The 24,792-nt window shown below is 38.6% G+C and overlaps 1 protein-coding gene across 1 annotated transcript in view; it reads left to right on the top strand.

The window, feature by feature from the left end:
* The window catches only part of SND1 (staphylococcal nuclease and tudor domain containing 1), a 424,279-nt gene that overhangs the window by 104,565 nt on the left and 294,922 nt on the right, over positions 1 to 24,792 (top strand). The window lies entirely within an intron of this gene.

Genomic DNA, 24,792 nt, shown 5'->3' on the forward strand with positions numbered 1-24,792 from the left:
TTTTGATCACATTTGAGAGCTGCACTAAAACAACGGGAGATGTTTCCCAAGGGACATTGTCAGCCACACTGAATATACCACCTGAACCTTGTAGAAAGCTTTTGACTTGAAGTCGGCTATAGATTGTAGGCGGTACTGTTGATAAAGAAAAGGTACGATCTGTAAATCAATAGCTTGTGACAGTCCGCTTAAGTTGTTCACTTGGAGTTGAAACTTAGATGAAAGTATTCACCTGAAAGAGCGAATATGCTCTCTAATTATACTTAGGGAAGATAAATTCCTGGAATTGTTAGCCTACCACCGTTATCAGGGAACGGCAATACTCTCTCTGTAATTGTGTATCCTGTGAGTCCCTTGTTTAATGTCTAACATGAGCTGTTTTTCTGAACATTTGAGACTCTGCCACCATTAAGTTTTATAAATACAGCACTGGTTCCCAAACATGTTCAGGTGGCAAAACTCCTAGAACTCACTGGATATGGACATGTTTAATGCTGTCGTTTTAGTTCAGGGTAATTCTCCAGGTAGGAAATATATTATACATGAGTTATATAAAATCAAACGTATGTGTGTACCAGAATATGCATTCTGTTAATAGTAATTAAGGTAATATAGTAGTAATAATGACTTGATATTGGGCATTGGTTTATTGCCATTTGATGTTTGATAGCAGATACTCTTTGTTTATTAAAGAAAAATTTAGGGACAAAAATCTCAAATGAAGCTATTCTATTTATTGACTTAATTTTTGATCACATTATTTTAAGTGATTATGCCACTTTTTCTGTATTCTGTTTTGGAAGCACTAGTATTCTAGAAAAGCTACTGAAATGTTGTCAAGGCCTATTAAGTCTAATTTCAAATACTAATATACCTATGGAGTAGAACTTAATTCCAGTATGAATGTTAGGGCTTTTGCAACAGTAATCTGAACGTCGCGATGGACTGTTTCCTTGTTGGTATATATATTTTTAATAATCTTTTTTTTTTTTAATTTTTTTTAATGTTATATTTTCAATAATCTAATGATACTTTATTTTAAAAAAATTTTTTTAGATATTCATTTTTGGGAGAGAGAAAGAGTGTGAGCAGGGGAGGGACAGAGAGAGAGAGGAAGACACAAAATCCCAAGCAGGCTCCAGGCTCTGAGCTGTCAGCACAGGGCCCGATGCGGGGCTCAAACTCACAACTGAGCCACCCAGGCACCCCTTCCCTGTTGGTATTGAAGAATTTCATTTCTTTTGCTAGAGGACAGCTCTCCTATGCTTTGCCTAGTCCTACATAATGGGTCCTTTGGCATTTCCTTTGGTTAGCTCCATTGAGTAGGTGCAGTGTGTGTGCGTGCGTGAGGTACTTGAATAGGGAGATTTGGCTTTTTCATGGTCCTTAACTCTGGAAGGAACTCCACAGCCTCACTAGGTTTCTGATGTTGCTGGAGGGTGGTTGCTGCCAAAGGCTTCCTCTGCCCTGGGCCGCCATCTTCAGTTTGCTTGGTGGAGAGTCAGATGACAAAACCAAGCCTTGGCACGCATGTAGCACGCTGTGATTTTTATCAGAATGTATTTCTATGTTTGTGTATTTGAGCTAGTATTCGGAAATCTTATCCTGATTTCCCTTTTGCATTTCTGTGTCAAGTGAAAGATTTGGGATCAGAAAAAGAGTAATTTTTAAGTTGGTACCAAATGATGTTTCTAGGACTGGTTTGTAGGATCAGATGTGAGTTTTTCAAATTGGAACCTTTTCTAATGGGCCCCTGGGAAATGTCTTAGCTAAATTGCAACAGTGACTGGCGAAGTCGATCGAGGTAAATTGCTCCCATTGCTGAGGGTTTGGAAACCAGGCAGTCAAAGCTAAAATTCCTGGGGAAATCGGGCAGAACTATTGCAGATGGTTTCCCCCTTGAATGGAGAAGGGGGCTGGTGTCACTGTTGATGAATGAGAGGAGATTAAAGCCTGACTTTGTGATGAATTTGTAACATGGTCTTTGGGAAACTAAAGAGAAATTTATGAAAAGACCGTTAGAATCATTTAGGTAATTCTTTTCAATATTGACTATAAATGAATCTGAGAACATACCATGAGAATATTGGATGTCTAGTAGTGTGCATTACAGAAAAGTAGCACCAAGAAACATTGTCGTGTATACCTTCAGTGAACTCAGAGGTGGAGGGATTCCCCAGATTATTTTTAATATCTGTTTAGTTAACTACTGAGCACTTTGCATTTAGAAAAATGAACCTGGCTGTTTTTGACTGTTCATGGTAATTATGTTAAAATCGAGGTCATCGAGAAAGTACTTGTGATTGGTTTCCTGATGGCCTGGCTTATGTCTTTCACAGGTACCTACTGTATATTTGAGAAAGCCCTTTAATCTCCCTGCAAAATGGGAATAATAGTAAATCACAAAATTTTGTGATATTGGGCTTTTTGTAATTGATAAAATCTGTACTAACAACATCTATCTGTCCATTGTGGTGAATCTCTAGTAAAGTACAGACAACACTAAATTAAGGACCAGGCTTAAATCCTTAAAGTAACCATTTCGAGATGGAGGCCTTCTGAGATACGGCTCATTGAATTGGTGGGGTACCTCGTGAATGTCTGGGAACACAACCTTTGTGCGTTCTGTCAGTGAAATTTCTTATGTGATAGTTCTGTCTCTTGGAAATACTTACTTTGCAGATGTTTTTGAAGCTCAAATCTTTTGTTTATCTAGGAGGATAAAGGACTTGATGGCTCCCTGAGTTGATGAAAATTGTGTAACTGTCACTTGCAAGGGCTGAACTTCATATACTTCAGGTTTGCAGCTCTCCCAGTCTCTAAGGTCATTTTTTGGACCTGTTTTTTGTTCCTTTTTTAAACATTTGGATGCGTATTCAGTATTCACATCTTAGTATTGCTTGGATGAACTTGTCATCGTATGATTAGAAAAGCATAATTCATGTTTTATGTCAAAGGTGGAAGTTGTCATAGAATCACTCTGATATCAACTCTTTGCCTTCAAGAGTTAAGACTGTGAATTACTGATGGGTTGATTTTGGTTTGTGTAAATCCTCCTTTTACAGATCACTCCTTAATAATTAGTACCTTTCTCAACTGCCTCCCAGGAGTGTTCTTGCCTGGAATTTGGTGCAAGGAAATATTTTCCTGTTTTCCTCACCATTCCTCTCTCCATTTCTATTTAGTCTGAGTTCCTCCAGGCTCTAGTGCCTATGTTCTGTGGTTTGTAAAGTGTTGTGTACTTTTATAGCCTCTATAAATAACAAAATATAGCTCATGGCAGTAACACTGTGGCACCCTACATGTTTAGAGAAAGACAGGAAGAGAGAGACATATGTATCTTGGGTACAGAATGTCTAGCATACAAATCTGTTCATCTCACACACATCAGTATTGATTCCAAGTTTTGTTCATTTGTAAGTAAATGACATCCCTTGATCTTTGGGACATTTAATGGAGAAAAACTGGTTGCGATGCTGTGGTTTCTCACTACTCTGTCCCCCTTTTAACATAGCAGAGATGAAGAGGGGTAAGGCTGGTTGCTAGCATGGTGAGCTTTCCATCCAGATGTTCGTGTGCTAGATGTTTCTCTTCAGTGGATCACTACAGGTGTCATCACATATTTGGGAGATGTGAAGAAGCTAGAAGCTAGAAGTGATTTCTATTAGCCCTGTCAATATAGTTTGATAAAATGCAAATGCCTTTAAAATGGGTAGACTTCCAATTAAAAGGCTCCAGCAGGGAGTCTGTTTTGATAATGAAAGTGATTAAGAAGTCTCTATTTTTTTCCATTGGTATGAATGTTCAGCTAAAATAGCTTGGTTTTCTCTCTGTAATTGGACTTTGCTAATGGGGATCTAATAACTCTGAGGTTCTCATGATTTTAGCAAATCTCTTAGCTATCTTTGGTGATCAGTGCTGGGGACCAAGACACAATTTCTGGATGATAGTGGTTTATAGGATTCCTTTTCTCCCTCATTCTAAGAAATCAACAAGAGTTCATGTTTCCTTCCTTTCTTCCTTTTATTAATTTTTTTTTTAATTTTTTTTCAACGTTTATTTATTTTTGGGACAGAGAGAGACAGAGCATGAACGGGGGAGGGGCAGAGAGAGAGGGAGACACAGAATCGGAAACAGGCTCCAGGCTCCGAGCCATCAGCCCAGAGCCCGACGCGGGGCTCGAACTCACGGACCGCGAGATCGTGACCTGGCTGAAGTCGGACGCTTAACCGACTGCGCCACCCAGGCGCCCCTATTAATTTTTTTAATGTATGTTTATTTTTGAGAGAGAGAGAGAGTGAGTATGAGCGGGGGAAGGGGCAGAGAGAGAAGAGAGAGGGAGACACAGAATCTGAAGCAGGCTCCAGGCTGTGAACTGTCAGCACAGAGCCCAATGTGGGGCTTAAACTCATGAGCTATGAGATTATGACCTGAGTCGAAGTCGGATGCCCAACTGACTGAGCCACCCAGGTGCCCCAATGTTTATTTTCTTTAATTCTGTAATCTGAGTGCATCCTAGATTAAAGTCATACATATATAGTTTATCAGTGTTTATGTTTGGAATTGCCTTCCAAAGCTGCAGTTTAGAGGCTTAGAAGCAGTGGTTTTGATGTGTGAAGGGGAAGGACTGAACAACAGAGCTATGGAATTCATTGCCGATGAGGCTGTATCTGAGACCTAATTTCTACAAGTGTTTTAGTCTTCGAACCCTTTCTTCCATACATAGCCCCAAGGAGGAACATGAAAGAGGATATTCTGGTCAAACTGTGTTGAAGAAGTGAATATACTATCGCATAATCTGGGACATACATGTATTGAGCTAGAATAGTTGTTAGAGATGGGTTGCCCTATTTATCTCTCAGCACCTCATTAACAGCCTGTCACCCTCCCAATTTTCCTTAATAGGGTCCTTGTTTTTGTTCTCTTTGATTTTAATAAAAGTCTGTCCTTTCACTGTCTATTTTTCTACCTTGTTCATTGCTCATTTCCAAAGGACCTAGGTGTTTGTTTTGTATCACTTTCCCTTATAACGAACTTGTGAGGCAGAGTATGCCTCTCTAGTAGGACAGGATTATAAAGGCAATACAAAGGAAATAACTGTCCTGAGTATGCTCCCTGATGCAGAATGGTCTCCTAATTTGCTTTGTTATTTAGATTCATAATCTTTTTTTTTCTTGCTCCCTGCCCCCTCTGCCTTTTTTTGATGGTGCATCTGGATTTTGGGGACCTCTTGATTTGCATTCCAAAATCTCTTACCTTACATTGTGGCCTTGTCTGTGTAGCTATCTGAATAGAATCTATGGGGACTATTACAGAACAAAGGTTTTCTCTAATCTTGATATTTGAAGCGTACTTTTTAATATGATAAAACTGACTAAAGATTTGCAGGTGATTCGTCTTGACGTTGTGTGAACATTCCTGTGGTTGGAAGAGCCATTTTTCTCTGGTTTCAAACTTGAATAGATGATGTTCATATTCTCTGTAGCCAATTAAATATAGGGGAGTTGTGGTTTTTAAATTTAAATATCAGAATGACAAATTATAGTGGAGTTGTATCCCATTGGGAACTGCGGTCTAAGGTCAGAGTATGGGATAAAAGTTGTGTATAGTAAAAATGACCCATGAAAAATCTCTATATAGTCATTTTGCACAAACAAGAGTGCTTTAGGAAGGTCAGATACATTGTGTGGGACCAGGAACAGTTTAAAATCAAGTTTTTGTTTGTTTGTTTGTTTGTTTCATCCCCCTCTCGGTGTCAGCTGGCTAGATAGCTAACCATATATAAACATATAAAATATATGGCAAATTCTTTGTCTTCTTTGCGCCTCTGGAATTCACAAGGAATTGCCCCTGAAGGAGTAAATCCCAGAAGATTCATGTTACGTATAGGAGTGGGAAATAGGGACAGATAAAGTCTTGGTACTGTTGGTGAAATTGTGTCAGCTGCAGACCCACAATTAACAGTGGTCAAGAGCGAGGCCTTGGGCTTGTTTCAAGAGGCCCAGAAACATGAGGTGGAGTGTTCTTAAGAAGTGCCAGTGCTGTACTTGCTTCAGCAGCACATATACTAAAAAAGAAGTACCAGTGCTAAACAACTGAACTCTCTCTGAATGGTGGCTAATCAGAAGCCTGTGCTGTCTTGCCACAGGTCAGACAGGTGTATGTTCTTTGCCCAGGGCCGGCTGGAAAGGTGTTTGCCCATCTGTGTTGGATTCTTAGCGCCGTTACTGGGTGACTTCTACCTAGGGTGTTGAGTTATTGCTGAATTCTGAGAGCTGTTTTGGTTTCTTTCTAGCAGCATGGCCAGTTGTTGCTGCTTATTTTTCTGTCAGCCCCTTCCTCGTTCCTCATTTGTTAGGTATAGTCTGACCAGGTTCTATTCCTTGTCCATTTATTTATTTATTCCATTAGGTCTATTCTACGTATTTTGTTCTTGAGTAGATATGTCAAAATGTCCTTTCTTTTTCTGGTATAATGTTGGCAGAGCTTATATATATGTATGTGTGTATATGTGTGTGCCTATCTCATATGGAATTCCGTGTGTCGGTATCTTCTCGTGTCTTTTCTATTCCTTTTGCATTACAGAGGCGGCTGTATTAACTGGAACAATGCCCTTTTGTAGCCCACTACTGGAGTGTGTGTTGCTTAATCCTCTCTTGCTTTTTAAACTCTCAGCCTGTGATGAATTAAATAGTTTTTGACTCTTCCTGGTAAGGGTATTTATGGGTCAGACTGGCAGAATTCCACAGAAGCACATTAGTGTCTTCTTTAAGTGGAAGCATTTATGTAGAGGCATCCTTCTGAATGGAGGGAAATGGAAATGCTTTGGGACCTCTTGCTGCCTCTGGGCTGCCTAGCCTTTCAGCTTTGTTCCACTCACCTTCACCAGAGTGCAAGATGCCAGGCAGCGAATACCAGGTCTTAAACCTGTAGGCCGGTGTCATTCATGCTTCATTGCCCAGATATTTCTTTAGTTGCTTTGTAGAACTTAAATACTTTTCAATGCCATGTTAGTTGTTGAGGGGATACAAAGGTGTTTCTGAAAGTAGAGTCGGGGGGATGGTATGTGGGTGAGTCAAGATAAAATACAAATAAAGACAGTGCAAAGTAGATTAACAGTGTTTTAGGAGAGGCACAAAAGCAACAAACCAATGAAAATCAGAGCAAGAAAGAGGTTTGAAGGTTGGGAAGTATATAGCTTGATAGTGCTGGTACTAATGATAAATAGAACGTACCATTTTGCATTTCGTCCGCTATGCCAGATACTCGGTAAGAGTTTTCCTGCCCTATCTAATTCTACACAAAGCCGAGCCCTGTGAGGTGAAGGTTTTATCATCTTTTTTTTTTTTTTTTTTTTGGCATGTGGGAAAACTGAGGCCAGGGAAGGAAGGTCACGTTACTTGTGCAAGGTCAAACTACTGTTAAGGGAAACACTTAGGAGTAGAATCCAGGCCTGTATCAAGGGTTGTACTTGCAACGACTACTAAATTCTCTTGATTTTTCAATTCAGTGTTCATCTAGGTCACCAGTTCTTTCAATTAAAAAAAGTGTGGTGAAATGAATGTGTTGAGTAATTTGTGTTGCGCTAAATGCTTATTGCTATTTCATGCTATACACTTAATTGCTTCTATATGTTTATTGCTTAATTACATAAAATGCAGTAGTCCCTTCATCATCTTTCTGCAAAACTGCTCCTTATTTATTATGACTTAAACCAATAAAAAAAAAAAAAGGCAAGAGTATGTGCTACCTTTAAATTTTGGTGGCCAGAATTCTTGTAATGTTTTCTTTATGAATGCACTGATCCCTCATTGGCTAAAGCATGTGTCTGGTGAGAATGCAACTATTCAGGATCGAAGCATGAAACAGCTGTCACTGTGTAGCATCTTTTCCAGGCACCAGGTTGACGTCTGGATTCAGTATTTTGGTGCAAGAGAAATGGGTCTTGGTAATCGTGTTGTGATAGGATCATACATCAAACAGAGCTGGGGGCTGTGTGTCTCTGCCAATTGCCTTCTGATCATTATTCACTCTGAGTTAATGCAAAGAAAATGATCAGCTTGGGGCCACAGGCGCATTCTCGGCATATGCATACTATTGGTTTCCCAAAGGACCAAATTTAAGTTTCTTTATTTTCCCTAGATTGGTATAAGTGATTTGGATGATGTTTGGCCACGCTGTAAACTCGATAGGTATTTTCTATCTTCTTAGTTTCCTTCTGGTTGGCACAGATAGTTTTAACTATTTGAGGTCCACTTGCTGGTAGAGTGATTATACTTGATATGAATGATATGTAATGAACATAAAGGTGGGAATAGCTATAAAGTGAACTTGCCAATAAGATTTTTTTAACTGTGTTAGATGAAAAATAAAGCTTTGCATTTATAAAGTAATCCTGCCTTCTTGACCTTATTGGAAATATACCTCATTTCTTTAATTCTTAAAAAATATGTCCACATTTTAATTTAACATGTCAGATTTAAGGATGAAACTTATTGTTGTAACTGATGGCTTTTAATGACTTATAAAATAATAGTGCATCTTACAACAAGTGGAATCTTGAATTTGATTAAGTTTGATAGCTCTGCTCACCATTACTTTGTTCTAACCTCCACTGTGATCTCGGTTTCTGTTGACTTGGTAAATTGCTTAGTAGATTTTGGACACGACACCTGAGTTCTTTTGGTTCTGGCCTGTCTGTTTAGTTCAAAAGATATGTTTCTCACTTTTATCATTGGGTGCTTTCCTACCCACTGGATACTTTTTTTTAATACTTCAGAGTTTTTGTGACATTTGAAAATTGTATGTGATGGAAAAGATGCTGGCTAATATAAACACTCCAGAAATGTAGTCTTCATAAATGTAATCAGTGCAGATGGACATTAGAGGAGGGGAGTGGAGTGTATATTTTAGTGATAATTTATTTGGATTTAATGCTGTTTACCAAGATAAAGAGTAGTAGCTGTGTCCTTGAATCTCAGAGAGGCAGAGACCTAAAGGAGACTGTGAACATGTCTTTTCTCACAAGTCAAAATTAGATTTAAGTTCTTCTAATGAATGGTCCTTTTCCACATAAACAAAGGTTGAGTATTTCCTCACCAGTTCTGTAAGATTATTTTCCTATGTTTGCAGTATTTTACCACAGATAGTGGACTTTGTGCCCTTAGTTCTAAAGAGATGCCAGATAGATGGATAGATAGATAGATAGATAAAACTTAAAAAAAAAAAAAAAACAAACCATGATGTAATGTTTTTGTCCCCTGCCCTGCTTATGGGTGGTAATTTTTAGGATTGGAAGAAATGGATGGTGTTAGATCTAGTATCTCTGTTCATGCCATATCTAGATCCAGCCCTAAAACATTAATCACATTTTATACATTGTTATAAATCAGCAAAAAAGTTCACCCAGTCTCTCATCTGTGCCACCAGCATGCTCACAGATGTAAAGGTATGTTAGAGGTCCATTTTGACACTGTCGTTTACAGGCTGCCTAAAAATAAATTATGAAACATACAGTTTCCATTTTTTTAATTACCAGGTAATTTACTCAACAGACATCTCCAGGCACTGTCTGGCAAGCAAATCATATGAACCAGATACCTTTATTTGATACATTTGTATTGATAGCAGAATGAATCCTCTGTGATCTGTGCATCTGAGAGGTCATTTGAATATCTGGTGATTTATGTCTTGGCCTTCAGTTTCTTCCTTAGTGACTTAATGGGTTTAATCACTTAATTTCAGTTAATAAGTATTTCACTATTTAACAAATCTTTTTTTTTTTTTGTATTTGAAAATCTAGAGGATAGAAATCACATTTTAGTGTGTTCGTATTATGCTAAGCTTATTTGATTGGTATACACTAGACACTGCGTGGAAGAGAAGAATGAGCTGTGGTGATATCCTTCACTCTTAGCCCTATAAGAATGCAAGAGTACATTCTAAAAGTGGTGTTACACGTACGTGTAATTGAGTGTGTATGTAAACATGTTAAAGATCATGAAACACCTTTGTAATAATGATGGCTCAGAAGGACAAGACTAATATTCCTGTAGAAGCGCATTCACTTCTGACTTAGATGAAACTTTTTTCCCCCTTTCTGGTTGTAAAAGTACATGTAGTCCCTGACTTATGATGGCTGAACTTAAAAAATTTCTACTTTATGATGATCCGGTAGAAACTGTACTTGGAATTTTGATCTTTTCCCGGGCTAGTGATATGCCCTAAAATAATCTCTGGTGATGCTGGGCAGCGAGCTGCATCTCCCAGTCGGCCACTCGATCACGGAGGTAAATGACCAATATACTTACAAATGTTCTGCACTCATACAGCCACTCTGGTTTTCACTTGCTGTACAGTATTGAATACATTACATGAGTGTTCTGAGCATGTTTAAGGTAGGCTAGGCTCAACTATGATATTCAGTAGGTTAGATCTTTTAAATGTGTTTTTGTCTTACTATATTTTCAGTTTATGAGGGGTTTATCAGGTTGTAACCCTGTTGTAAATTGAGGAAGATTTGTAGATTCTTACCCCCTAAACTTCAGGCAGTGTATTTGAGAATGAAAATTGTTAATTCCTCGCAGGATGGATGGAATAAGGGTCAGGGATATTTGTTGCAAACATAATTTGGAAATTAGAAAAGAACAAAAAGGATTTCATTAGCCATATTGAATTTCTTTTGATTGAAAACTAGATGGCCGCAAGTGTGTGCTTCGGGAAAATATTTCTTGCTACATTAACTAAAATTTCATTCTCCCTTGTTACTGCCTCCTTGAAGAGAACTGTACTATGTTAGATGTTTGCCCCCCCCCCCCCGTTGTGTATTGAACTGTGTTTTCCCAAAAGATAAAGTTCTAATAACTGAGTATCTGTGGCTACTACATTATTTGTAAAAAGGGTCTTTGCAAATGTAATCAAGTTAAGATGAGGTCATGCCAGATTAGGCTGGGCCCTGGATCCTACTCATAAGAAGGCCAGTCACACACAGATGGAAGAAGGCCATGTGACCACAGAGGCAGAGATGGGAGTGATGTGGCTAAAAGCCAAGCACTGCTGGCAACCACCAGAATCTGGAGGATTGAAGGAAGGATTCTTCCCTAGAGATTTTGGAGGGAGCTTCACCCTGCTGCCTACACTTTGATTTCGGAATTTAGGCTCTTAACTGTGAGAGAATAAATTCATGTTTTAATTCACCAGATGTGATAATTTCTAATGGTAGCCATAGGAAACTAACGCCTATGGGTTCTCCTCACCCCCATTTTTTTTTTACATCCTATATCTTGTAAGTAAGAATGGCTTTTCTTTTTTCTTCTATAACAAAGCCACAACATGTGGGTTTTTTTTTTTTTTTTTCCCAGGGAACATCAGGTATGGCAAGGCGTGTTAATTTGGAATTTAAAAATGTGTTGCTTTGAAATGCTTTCGTCAATCTGGCATTTTAAATTAACTGGCATTCTGGAAATTGTGGGGGCTAATTTCTAAATATTATTATCCCTCCTGTGGACAAGATGGCCCTTCATGTTTCACCTCTGGGTGCACCCTGGTCGCCCTAGTGACATTAGGAAACATTTTTTTCTAGCTTCTCTGCTTGTAGTTCTTCCAAAGCATCTGTCTCATTTCCAAGCCTCTTGTTATTCTGAGTGTTGGCACTGGTGGAATTTAGTTGGGAGTGATGAATGTAGAACAGAGGTTGGCATCTTATGAGTTGTGCGGTGTCTGTTTCTCTCATGAGACTTTTGCATATGGTCATGGGCAAACCGTCTCCCAGCTCTTGTTTCTAGAAAATAAGAATGGCCGTTTAGATTAAATTAACTTAGTGGGTGTAATTGTTTTTAAAGGGTTAAGTAAAAATTCAGAAGACCTTAACAAATTTTATGTATCTCTCTCTTAACTTCGGATGATTGTGACCTTTATATATGTTACTTTATATTCTGATATTTACATTACAACTGTTCATGCAACCACTTTTTCCCTTGTTTTTACTAACAGCTTAATTGGGATATAATGGATAGTCAGGAAAACTGCCCATATTTAGAGTACATATTTTGGTAAATTTTGAGAAACGTGTATACCTATCAAATCGCTACAATCAAGATAGTGAACATATTCATTCTCCCTCAGTTTTTCTTACGCCCCTTTGTATCTCTTCCCATATACCCTCCAGTCGTTGATCTGCATTCTGTTATTATAATTTGCATTTTCCAGAGTTTTGTATAAATGAAACCATACAGTATCTGTTCTTTTTTAAATCTGACTTCTTTCGCTCAGCATACTTCGTGATTCGTCTGTATTGTGGTGTGCTGTCAGTACTTCATTCCTTTTATTGCTAAGTAGTATTCCGATGTAGGTCCATACCATAGCTTATCTCTTTGCTTGTTGGTGGCCATTGGGTTGTTTCTGCTTGTTTTCCAGTTTTTGGCAATTTACGTATAAAGCTTCTATAAACATTTGGATAGATTTCCATAGATTTCCTTTGGATATATGTCTTCTCATCTTATGGGTAAATAGCCTGGAGTGTGGGGTGGTTGGACCATTACAGTAGGGGTAGGCATCATTCTTTCTAATGCTTTCTTATGGTTCTTTCCCTGTCCTTAGGTGGTTGATACTTTCTGCACACTCCTGTGCTAATCAGTAGTATGCTCAAGGGGGACCCTGTGTGAATCTCAGCAGTTCTCTGTGCTGCTCTCTTCTCCCTCTTGATGTGTGCCATGATCATACTCGAGCTGTCTAGGTCTTCCCAGACCCCCCACCCTCACCCCAACATGCCAAACCTCTTTCTAGGCAGTAAGCAATGGTTGGGCTCATTTATGTCCTGTCTCTTAGGGATTGTTGTCCTGTTGACTGTTTTCTAGCCTATTGAAAACCATGTTTCAGAATGTTTTTGTGTTTTTGGCTGTTTTAAGCAGGAGGAAAGATTTGATCCTTGTTCCATCTTGGTTGGAAATGGAAGTTCCACATTTTTCTTTATTTAAGGCACTTTAAAATTTTAATACACAGACACATATTCTGTTATGCTCATATCTAATTTTCTAATTATTCCCTCGTTCCAGATTTCAGTTTTTCTTTTTCCTTTTTTTTTTTTTTAGTTTTTAATGTTTATTTTTGAGACAGAGAGACAGAGAATGAGCGGGGGAGGGGCAGACACACACACACACACACACACAGACACACACACACACACACACACACACACACACACACACACACAGAATCTAAAGTAAGTTCTAGGCTCCAAGCTGTGAGCACAGAGCGCTCGAACACACAAACTGCTAGATCATGACCTGAGGCAAAGTCAGAAACTCAGGTGACTAAGCCACCCAGGTGCCCCTAGTTTTTCTTAATAGTACTAAACGTATACCTTTTCATCCTATTTAGGATACTTATTTATTTATTTATTTATTACTTACTTACTTACTCAGAGTTAATTAACATACAGTGTAGTCTTGACTTCAGGAGTTGAACCCAGTGATTTCATCTCTTACATATGACACCCAGTTCTCATCCTGAAGACTGTCCTTTTTTTTTTTTTTTTCCAACGTTTATTTATTTTTAAGACAGAGAGAGACAGAGCATGAACGGGGGAGGGGCAGAGAGAGAGGGAGACACAGAATCGGAAACAGGCTCCAGGCTCTGAGCCATCAGCCCAGAGCCTGACGCGGGGCTCGAACTCCCGGACCGCGAGATCGTGACCTGGCTGAAGTTGGACGCTTAACCAACTGCGCCACCCAGGCGCCCCGAAGACTGTCCTTCTTAAGGCCCGTCACCCATTTAACCTGCCACCTCATCATCCCCATCAACCCTGTTTTGTTCTCTGTATTTAAGAGTCTCTTACATTGCCTTCCTCTGTTTTTATCTTATTTTTCCTTCCCTTCCCCTATGTTCATCTGTTAAGTTTCTCAAATTCCACATATGAGTAAAATCATATGATATCTGTCTTCTCTGACTGACTTATTTCGCTTAGCATAATACCCTCCAGTTCCATCCACATTGTTGCAAATGGCACAATTTCATCACCAAGTAGTATTCCATTGCATATATATACACCACATCTTCTTAATCCATTCATCAGTTGATTGCTGTTTGGGCTCTTTCCATAATTTGGCTGTTGTTGATAGCACTACTATATACATTGGGGTGCATGTGCCCCTTTGAATCAGCATTTTTGTATCCTTTGGATAAATTCCTACAATTGCTGGGTCGTAGGGTAGTTCTATTAATTTTTTGAGGAACCTCCACACTGTTTTCCAGAGTGCATGCACCAGTTTGCATTCGCACAAACAGTGCAGTAGGGTTCCCCTTTCTCCACTCCTTGCCAACATAGAACTATATTCTCAAAGTGGGTCAATAGGCCAAAGGATATATAAGCTAATTTTCAGACAGCATCCCGTAAATACTTAAACTGTTGTACATGTAATTTGGTTTTGTCATGATTTTTGTTAGATTTCTTAGATTAGCAGGACCTTAGAATTGTTTTCATTGCATATAATATTGCTAATAAGGATGTACACTTTATGTTTTACATTTCATTTACCTTTGTGTATACTTTTTATCGCCCTTGATTACTTTTTTTTTTAATTTTTTAAATATTTTATTTATTTTTGAGACAGAGAGAGGTAGACCATGAGCAGGGGAGGGGCAGAGAGAGAGAGGGAGACAAAGAATCCAAAGCAGGCTCCAGGCTCCGAGCTGTCAGCACAGAGCCGACGCGGGGCTCGAACTCACAAACTGTGAGATCATGACCTGAGCCGAAGTCAGGAGCTTAACCGACTGAACCACCCAGGTGCCCCTCCCTTGATTACTTTTAAAGCAGAATAATTATTTTATTGACTATATGTATTTTTCTGGTGTGGCTTTCAGATGGGTTTTGCTATATGGCTATTTTTCTATATTTGGATATTTTGTTTTTCAATACATTTCATTTTGTAAAACTTTTTTAGAGTATTGATCATTTTATGTCATAAATTCATTGTCTTCCCATAGCTGGGATTAAAATAAATCTTTCTCCGTCCTGTCCTCCATTCATTTGTTTTAGTGCTTAATTATGTGATGCAACTGGAACCTTATTGCAGTGCCTTTCGAAACAAGCAAAGCTCTTGTTAGAAACCAACTTTCTTGACATAGAAGTGACTGGTATCCCAGTTCATTCCATCCCAGCTCAAACCATCTTTTTAAAACTGCTTGTTGAAACCCTGGTTTTTTATTCCACAAGCTGCTTCTCTGAAACAGCCATACAGATATTCTGGAAGCCTACTCCCTAGTGATGAAACACAGAAGTTTAATCATTCCTAAAAACGAAAATCGGCTTTCACATGGACATTGGCCATTGCTTGAGACGGCTAGAATCCCCCCGAGTGTTGTGAATATGTATATGTAGAGTATGTGTGCACGTTTCCTTAAATTGCTAGCTGCTACTTGGAACTCTCAAGTGGCTTAGGGTTGAGTAGCCATAACAAACATTTTTGGGTGGCTCCTAAGGTACCAGATACTGCTTCTGAGTACTTGACATATATTATAGATTTAATCCTAATAACAGTATGTGTTTGAAAGGATTTATACTCAACAGTTACAGATAAGGAAGCTGAGGCACAGATAGTTTAGTAAACTTGCCCAAGATAATGCCACTAAACAAGTATCAGCTAGTAAAGTTTGAAGCAAGAAAAATTAATTCTCTGACATTATACTTCATTTTAAGTGTGTGACTGCAGTATAGAATTACAAAATAGAAGGACGAATAGTTAGAAACCATACATTTGGTCAGGGTCCAAAAAAGTCAAAAAAGTTCACAGTCACAAAGTACAGGTTTCCTGACCAAGTAAGACTCAGCATACTGACTGCCGAGTATGAGCAGGATGCTGTAAATACACTGTGAAGCTCAAATGGTGCCATACAAAATGTGCCTGTTCTAGTTTGCTTTTTCATTGAAACTAGAACTTTTTTTAAATAGGCAACTAAACGTTGTTAGGATAGTAATCTGTATCATTTTAATAGAATTTTACTGTTCCACATAAGAGGAACTTACTGGCTATATAATGATCAGGTACGTCTAACTCCCACTTTCTAATGAGCACATGAATTTATAGCGACTCTTTCATTCTGTGGCCAAACTAGCATACAATCTTCATTTCGTTGGCTCTTGTCTGGTTGTTCTAGGGCAAAGCCTGGTGGAATCTGAGTAATTCATTTGTTTGGGTTGACCTTTAATGCACGGCATAGCATTTGAAATCGCTCTAATAAAAGGATATGCCAATTTTCCTCCTGATTTTTATGCACCAACTTTGATTATCTGTTAAAACTAAAGTTTATATTTATCTTGTTTAAGATTGATTTGTTGTTGTTTTAAGAAGATGGGAAATACATGGGGCAGTGATGCTTTAAATTGGAAGATAAATGTGTTTGAAGTTTTGTATCCTGGAGGCCAGACCATGTAGGGTGCAGGTTCCAGGGCAAAAAATAAGAATAAATAAAGATATTTATTAATTTTAATAAAATATTCCTATTACCCAGGAACTAATTCTTCTCCTCCTACTGTTCATACTTTTCCTGGGGATAGTGTAGCAAAGGCCTGTAAGTATAAGTGGTAAGTAAAATGTGTGAAAATGGTAATACCTGTATAAATGGGTGTAGTGAAGAGGATAAGGAGAGAGACTTTGTGTGTATGTGTATATTCCAGTTACTGTGCTCTTTAGACATCCAAGTGCAGGGGATAGTGTGAAACATTGGGTATTTCTTAAAACCAACAGTTCAGGCATTTATGGCCAAGCCACAGGAGTGAGGATATTGGGGTAGTGTTCACTCTTCCAGGCTAGTGCTTATGCAAAACAAGGCTCCATTTAACTTTCAACTCAAAAAAGCAATTTCTGCTCAGGGACAGTTTAGTTTTAAGAATGTGATGACCTTTTATCCTCTGGGATCTGTGGATTCAGGGAAGGCACATTCCTCTTCTATTCTCATCCACAGAATTGTAATACCTTTCTTCTGTAGTCTTCACATCCACCTGCTAATTTTTAGCCTACTAGGGCCCATTTTATCCTTGTTCACAGATAGTGAATTTTATAACTATTAAGTTGTTATATGCAGGCACCCGGCTTGGTAAGAAGAAAGTCAGAGTTGTAGATTTGTCTTATGATCAAGCCCTCCTTATTTCCCCATAATGAGTGGAAAACCATCCCTATGAAGAGGAAGTGAGACCTTCATAAGGCAGAAGGAATTGAATTTAGGAAAAAGCTATGTTGTTGTTAGATTGATACCTTAATGTGATATACAAAATACTATCTTGGAGTTGTCAGAAATAAACATTGAAAAACTCTCAGGAAGAGTTGATACAGTCGTTCAACTTGAGGGGGAGGGTTCAGTAGAAGCTACTTTGGGATTGAGATTCTTTTAGCCTTGTAGCACAGACTTGGTTGTTCATTCCTCTTGCTTACCAGGATAAATGCAAGAGCAAGTTCGGTTGTCTGTATTTGGGGAAAGAGCCAGGAATGGGCAGTAGTGAAAGGATAGCTACTGTAATGCATGAGATTGGATTTTACGTTCTTGATTTCAAAAACACAGTAGAATAGAATGCATTTTAGGGTTTTGAAAGGGAAAGCTCAATGTATTTGTTAGCTTACACAAGAAAATTGGTTGACTTTGAGATTTTTATTTTATGGCAGAGTAATTTTTGACTATAGCAGAGCACGTAATGAACCTTCATACATTTCGTGAGGGAGAGGAGAAAGACCTTGTGTTTTGGTGGTTCATTATGTGTATTCCTAAAGACCCTGCCTACAATTAGGTATCCTCATTCCTTGCATTTGCTATTGCTCGGCTTTGTGGCTCGTAGCTCTGTCAAGCTTCCTCAGAAGTTTGCATTTGATGTTAAGTTTTGCCCCTTACCCTCCAGGTAGGGTTTCTTGACCCTAACTGGTCATGTGCGTCTACCCTCTTGCCTGTCCCATTTATGTGTCTTCAAATTATTTGCCTTGTCATTGTTAACAGTAATTTCTAAATTGAGTGCTGTATGTAGAAAGACGACAATTCCTAGTCAGACTGACCTGGGTTTCAAGTCTGTTTCTGTAGATTTAGTAGTGACTAACCTTGCATGAGTTATTTAATATATTTGAGCTCTGCCTTCCTTATTTGTAAAGTCATAGTGTTGAAATCTTAGTCTTTGGAATATTAAATGGGTCATACATAGTGCCTGTGCATATTAGGCATTCAGATATTATGTAGTTATCTAATAATTATTTTTGTCCATCATGCTTATTTAGTAACTCTGACTCACTTTGGGTCCCTAAATAAGAAAGTGCCTAAAAGCAGCTTCTGGCTTTTCATTTATTGTACATCCACCTCCCCTAACTGAGAGCTGCCGGCTGCTTCCCTTAGGTCTGATGATTTTTTTTTCCCTGTTGAAAGACTTATATTAATAATCTTGGCTTATATTTTGAATGGCCTATTCTCAAGTGTCATTTTAAGTTGATTTGTTATGCTAATGCCTTAAATAATGAATGTGCTTCCTAATTACTCCATATGTAATAAGGCAAGGTACCGACCTGCGTACTTGCATACCACAATTTCTATGCAAAAAAAACCCCCTTAGCTCAGCTTTGCACCATTGGGGGGGATTATTGCAGCACATAAAGAAATCTGTTCTCTCTTGGACATGAATGGTAGTGACATATTCCACTAGAGTAAATCATGAAAGCTAGGAATACATGGTTGTTGGAGTCATTTAAAATTGGTTTGGACAGTGTGCTGTTGAACAGAACACCTTTTGAATAGTTTTGGTTCTAATTATATCTCTCTGCACCAGGATAACAGCCTAACTGGCTTCCTTACCTCCAGTTGTCCATCTTCTAATCCAGTACTATATATGACTACTAGATCAGTCTTTCTGAAATATACCTCTGATTCCACCACCCACCTTGTCCTAAACTTTCCTGGACAAAAGGGCCAAACTTCTAAGGTCCCATGATGTGGCCTAAGCTTCTAAGCTTATTTGGTATAATATTCTTTATATACTGTGTGTTTTTAGACTAGCTTTTAATGGGGGGAAGTTTGAAATATGTATGGACAGTTTTTTTGTGTATGTCATTGGCGGCATTTTTAGTGGGTGAGGGCTAAATGTGCTAGATGGGACAGTCCTTACTGAGGATTTGACCTAGGAGTGGCTGTGGTGTACTTAACGAGCAGCGGTATGGCACAGTTTCGACAGACTGGATGGTGGTTTTCCGTACATGCTTCATGCTTTCTTTATACTTTTCCTAATGTGCCTCCAGCCTGGAATACTCTTTTCCCTCATCTGTATGCCAGTGTTACCCCCTCGTCAATATTCAGACAGATAGGACCGTCTCCACAAAGCTTCTTCAGATCCTTTGTGTCAGAAGTAATCTCTCATGCTGAGCTGCCATAGCATTTTATCCATAAACATAAACGTAATTTGGTTCATGGTACCATTTTCTACTTTGCATTGTAGGTACCTGCCTCATCTCTATTACTAGACTTCTAGCTCCTTTTGAACATAGATTATATGTTTGATTCATGCTTGTATCCCCCGCATATGCAGCATGATTCCTTGTAGGTCATGGACACTTGTTTTACTTAGGTAGATAAAGGCTTTTGTTCCTGCCTGGAATTGCTGCTAGTTACTTGAAAATCCCCAGTAAAGGGGCTGAAGCATTTTGTGGTAGTTTTGGTTTCTCGTGTTTCATATGTTTTATAATCATTCCCAGATCATACTGACTAAAGTGTGGTAGCTTCTACTTGTGAAATCTTGCCAACATATGAAACAATTAGAAAATTGTTTCATCTTTCAGTGCGTAGGATCATATTCTCTGAAGGAAGCAGTATGATGGAGTCAGAAGTCCTTTCACCAGTTAGGATAATGCAGTGTCAAAATGGTCAGTCTTCTAATGTGCACGTGTCCAGGCTCCTAATGTTACAGCATTTGAGGCCCAGTGAGGCAACACCGTGAATCCCAGTGGAAATAATTTCAGCATTGTCGTATTTGTTTTCTTCAAAATCTGAAATTTGTACTTAAAATCACCTGCCTCTTCCTTGGTAATTTTTCTTCTTGACATAATGAAAGCCAATCCCAGTGTTCTGTTTACGGTTTAATTCACTAATCATAATGACACCATTAGTCTTTCTTATCTCTTTTGCTAGAATTGTTTCAGTGCTTTAAGTGACAATGAGAAGAAGAAATCCTTAATTTTAGATCCCTTTTTGTCCAGTTGGGTCATTTCGATCAGAGCAACAGGCTATAAGTAGTTCATGAGGAATGGGTTTCACAGTGCACCAGGATTTAGTAGCCTAAGCCACCCTGTGGAGGAAAAGTGAGTTCTTTATGATTCTGGCAGCATTTAGAATCCTACTGCACTACAGAGAACTCAGGTTTTATGACCTCTCTGTTAGGCTGCCCTGCAGAGAAACTCTAATATTGCACAGTCAGTGAGAAAGTTTACTAAGTTTGTTCTGGTGAACATCAGAGAGTAAAAAACTAGGACCAGTTATAGGGAAACATATTTAAGTTTACTATGAAAAAACAACTTTCTAAGCAAGGTGTTTAGTAAGAGAGTGGGCTGCCCTCCAGCCGGGAAGTTTCTTTTCATGGAAGGCATTTACACATGGGTTGAATAACCGTACAATAGGAATGGTGTGGAGGGGATTTGACAGGAGGCTAGATGTAAGTTTTGGAGTTTCTGTTCAGCCCATGGACCTTGTGATTCTATGGTTTATAAATTCATGAAAATGACAAGACTGATTGATTTTACCATGGGAACAACACATTTGACCTATCTTTTCCTACATTCATTCATTACAAGTGAGGTAGCTGGTTTTTGTTGAAGTTTGCCTTCACCATATGACAATGGTGTTTTTTTTTCCCCCCTTGTTCATTATACTGATCAGTATAATTGAATTATAGAATTCATCAAGAAAAATGGAAACTGGTTTATTGCCTATGATTCTGAATTTCCTAAGTCCAGTTATACCAGGTTGGTGGAACAAAGATAATAGCAGCGTTTTGGGCCTCTTAGGACTTAAGAAGGAGGAAATTTTTTTGTTCCTTTGAATTTTCATTTGGAATGGAAGACAGGGTCTGAACCTTATATACTGGTTTGATTTATAAGTCCTACTTTTTAATCCCAGGAATGACTTTTGGCTAGCCTTAGAGCAAATTAGCCAGATGCTTATATATTTGATAGAGCTTTCTCTTCTGTTATTAATCATTAAGGTAAAAGCAATCATAATGAAATGTCATTGCAGTAATAGTGAAAATATTCCAAAGCATGTTCAGATTTGTAATCTCAAATACATGAGAATGATTGCTTTGATTATTCACAGTAATTTCATACAGGAGAAACCCCCCTGATAATGAAATTAGGGAATTATTTACAGAACCTAGACCAGATTCCCTTTTTCTACTTATATAATGAGTTCCCATAAAAGTTACCTGGGGTTTAGAGACTAGTTATCTAAGTTCTGACCAGGTGTTTGTTTGGTTGTTTTTGGTATCTTTGTGATCAAGCTATAGTTCTGTGATCCAACTCAGAGCTGCACATCTTTTATAAAGGAAGGCAGACAATAGTTTCCTGCCCTGCCTGTCAGGATCCTCAGTGACTATTCTTAGTCTAATACCTATTTACCTGTCTGATTTCCTGTTGGTTTTTGATTGCCTGTCTCAGGCCAGTGAGATTAATTTAAGCACACTGACCTCCTTTGTGGTTGTTGAGGATGATTACCATTGAGGTCTAATTTGTTTTCCAGGGAGAAAAGGGAAGTTAATTTTAAAAGATCTTAATCAGAATAGCATTTCCTATGATTATATGTGTATGAGTTTGAACACCAGTACTAGGGTCCTACATTCTGACATTAGCCTGCATGCTTTTTGCCAGGGACTTTGATAAGATACCTGGAATTCAGATGAGATGTGTAGTTCCTTTGAGATTAAGACACTTTAAACAGCTTGGGGAGTTTGTTTTTCTATTTAAACCTCATTCTGTCATAGGTTACAATCCTTTGGGTTATTAGTTTGCTGAAAATAGAACTTAATTGGCTACTGTACAAAATAATGATTTTTAATTTGGCAAAAGAGTCATCATTCAATCAGGCTGTTAGGTCTTTAAAGTTGTATGAAAATAAGAAAAGGTAACTAAAACCCCACTTGGACCACTGCTCCTCTGTAACTACAGGTCTGTAGACTTCTTTTTGTGATTGTGGCTTGTACACACTGGAGCTTCTGGCCATCATGTGTAGCTGGAGGGGGAAGTATCTGTCCCACCTCTGAGGAGTGTCAGTGACCATTTCATTGGCCTGGAATGAGTTTTTACAGCTGCTCTGCGTTTATTTGCTATAGAAATGCCAAGGACTACAACTGCCCAGCAGAGGCATTACCTTCTTCTTCTTGACTTTAGATTTTCCTATTTTGCTAAATGTGAGAGCGATCTATTGGGGTGGCATAGTAATGTTTTTGGCCAGTCATCTTCTCTTTAATTCAACAGAGATATGATATTTCAGGAGAGTGGGGACTTCTGGTAAGCATCTGCTTATAGAATACTGGGGAGGGAAATTCATTCTGGCTATATTTTCTCTAAAGGGTAGTTATCACTTCACCTTCTGAGGCATACGTGAGTCACTTTCCAGTGTGGTGCTTGTTTTCAGTTGAGTGTGGACTGCTATGGTGACTCTTCCCAGCAGACATTGAACCAGATGTGCCTGCTATTACAGAAGTGAAGTCTGACAGCTGCAACCTAACCTTTAATATCTTTCTGCTATTTCAGCCACTTTAGACTTTTGAAGCCTTATTAGATATGAGCAATTTTTGCCCAAAGAAACAGGCTTCCTATTCCCAGTGATTGACAAGATACTGGTCAGCAGACAGTGATTAACAGTATGCTTTGATTCCCATTTTCCTCTGATGAGTATTGGTGGCAACAGACTAACAGCAGCTTTGTGCTATAGCACAGTCATTTGGTGTCACAGGGAGATAGATAGAATTCCTTCTAGTTTTAGCTTTTATATGCTTGCACTTTACTGTGAAAGATGTTGAGTGCTCTTAACACCTTGATATTAAGGTTGCCAAAACTAAAGGGATAAGCCAAGCATACTTGCATGTTCCTCAGGACTCTTGTAGTGGCTGCACTTGGGCTTTAGTTATTCTTTTTATTATTCTTTTATATTGTATATCCTTTTCAATTTTATATTGTATATCCTTTTGTTATTCTTTAACTTCATGTGACAGTTCACGAAAGAAACTTCTCTTCAATCATCAAGTGTTTATTGAGCACCTACTGTGCCTGGATCTTTGTGCAGTATTGAAGACTTCTTAAATTTTCACAGATTTCGTTGTAACTTTACTCATGTTTTAAAATATTGGAATTTGAATTTGGGTAACTAGTTATTCGTTAAAATGGGAACATACACTCATTATTTTACTTTGATATTTTTGTATACTGGTAAGAAACATGTTAAATCGAAATCCTTGGATTCTTAGTAGATGTTTATGGCTTAATGCAACCATATCTAGATGGGTATTTCTAGGTATAAAGAAAGCAGGGGCACCTGGGTGGCGCAGTCGGTTAAGCGTCCGACTTCAGCCAGGTCACGATCTCGCGGTCCGTGAGTTCGAGCCCCGCGTCGGGCTCTGGGCTGATGGCTCAGAGCCTGGAGCCTGTTTCCGATTCTGTGTCTCCCTCTCTCTCTGCCCCTCCCCCGTTCATGCTCTGTCTCTCTCTGTCCCAAAAATAAATAAACGTTGAAAAAAAAAAATTAAAAAAAAAAAAAAAAGAAAGCAAAGCAAACAGAAAGAACCGACTTATGTTGAATTTCAACATGTGAGTTATATTGTGGTGACCCAGGCTCTTGATACATATTAATTGATTTAAACTTCAGAATATCATCTCAGAATTCTTCCTCCCCCCACTGGTGAAGCCTTCATCCTTTGTTTCACGTGTTGCACAAGTGTTTGGGCTCCCTGTTTCAAATGTCACTCTCCAGTCTGTTGTTCCACACTGTTGCTCATTTGGTCTTTGTGAAGTTCAAATCCCATCATTCTTCTTCCCAAAAAGTTTTCTTTGTTTCTATACTCCACAGGTTAACACCTATCTGGCAAACAACATTAGGCCCTCCTTGATCTGTCCTTGGCTCCTTGTCCGGCATCACTTCCTTTTTCAACTCTTTATCCTTCCTATTGCTTCTCTTATCCCTCCCTCTGGAGAACTGGACAAAAAAAGTGCCCCTCCTCCTTCTGACATCATTGCTTCTTAGCACAAACAACTCATTCCTCAGAAGTTAAACAAACAAGGGCACCTGGCTGGCCCAGTTGGTAGAGCTTGCAGTTCTTAATCTTGGGTATAGAGATTACTTAAAAATAAAATCTGTTAAAAAACAAACAAACAAACAAAAAAACCCAACAACATATAATTTAAGAATAGTAGATATGCCTTCAATATGGAGTAGTTTACAGTACATTTGTTCGAGCCCAGACATCCCCCACGCCCCACCCTTGATTTTGTGAAAACTGGGGAAATCTTTACCACAGGCTGGTCCTAGTTCACAGACTTGTGTTTTCGAACCTCTTGTATATGTAGTAAAATTGGCAGAAAGGCCAGATATATGAGGATGTGAATGAAGCAGGGAAATTTTTTTTTTAAAAGGTTCTTTTTATTGAAATGGAGAGTACTGGGAGAGGATAGTTTTTAGAGAAAGCCATGAGCAGTGTGAGAGCAAAAAGAAAAAAAGAAAGCTAGTAATTATGAAAAGGAGGCTGACCTAAAGGAAGGCATTTTAATTGACCAGTGGAAGGGAGGGATG

The sequence above is a fragment of the Lynx rufus genome, unplaced genomic scaffold, assembly GCF_022079265.1.
Source record: "Lynx rufus isolate CCGP_SWC_20201006 ecotype Redwood Valley unplaced genomic scaffold, mLynRuf1.p SCAF_4, whole genome shotgun sequence".
In the NCBI taxonomy this organism is placed as follows: Eukaryota; Metazoa; Chordata; class Mammalia; order Carnivora; family Felidae; genus Lynx; species Lynx rufus.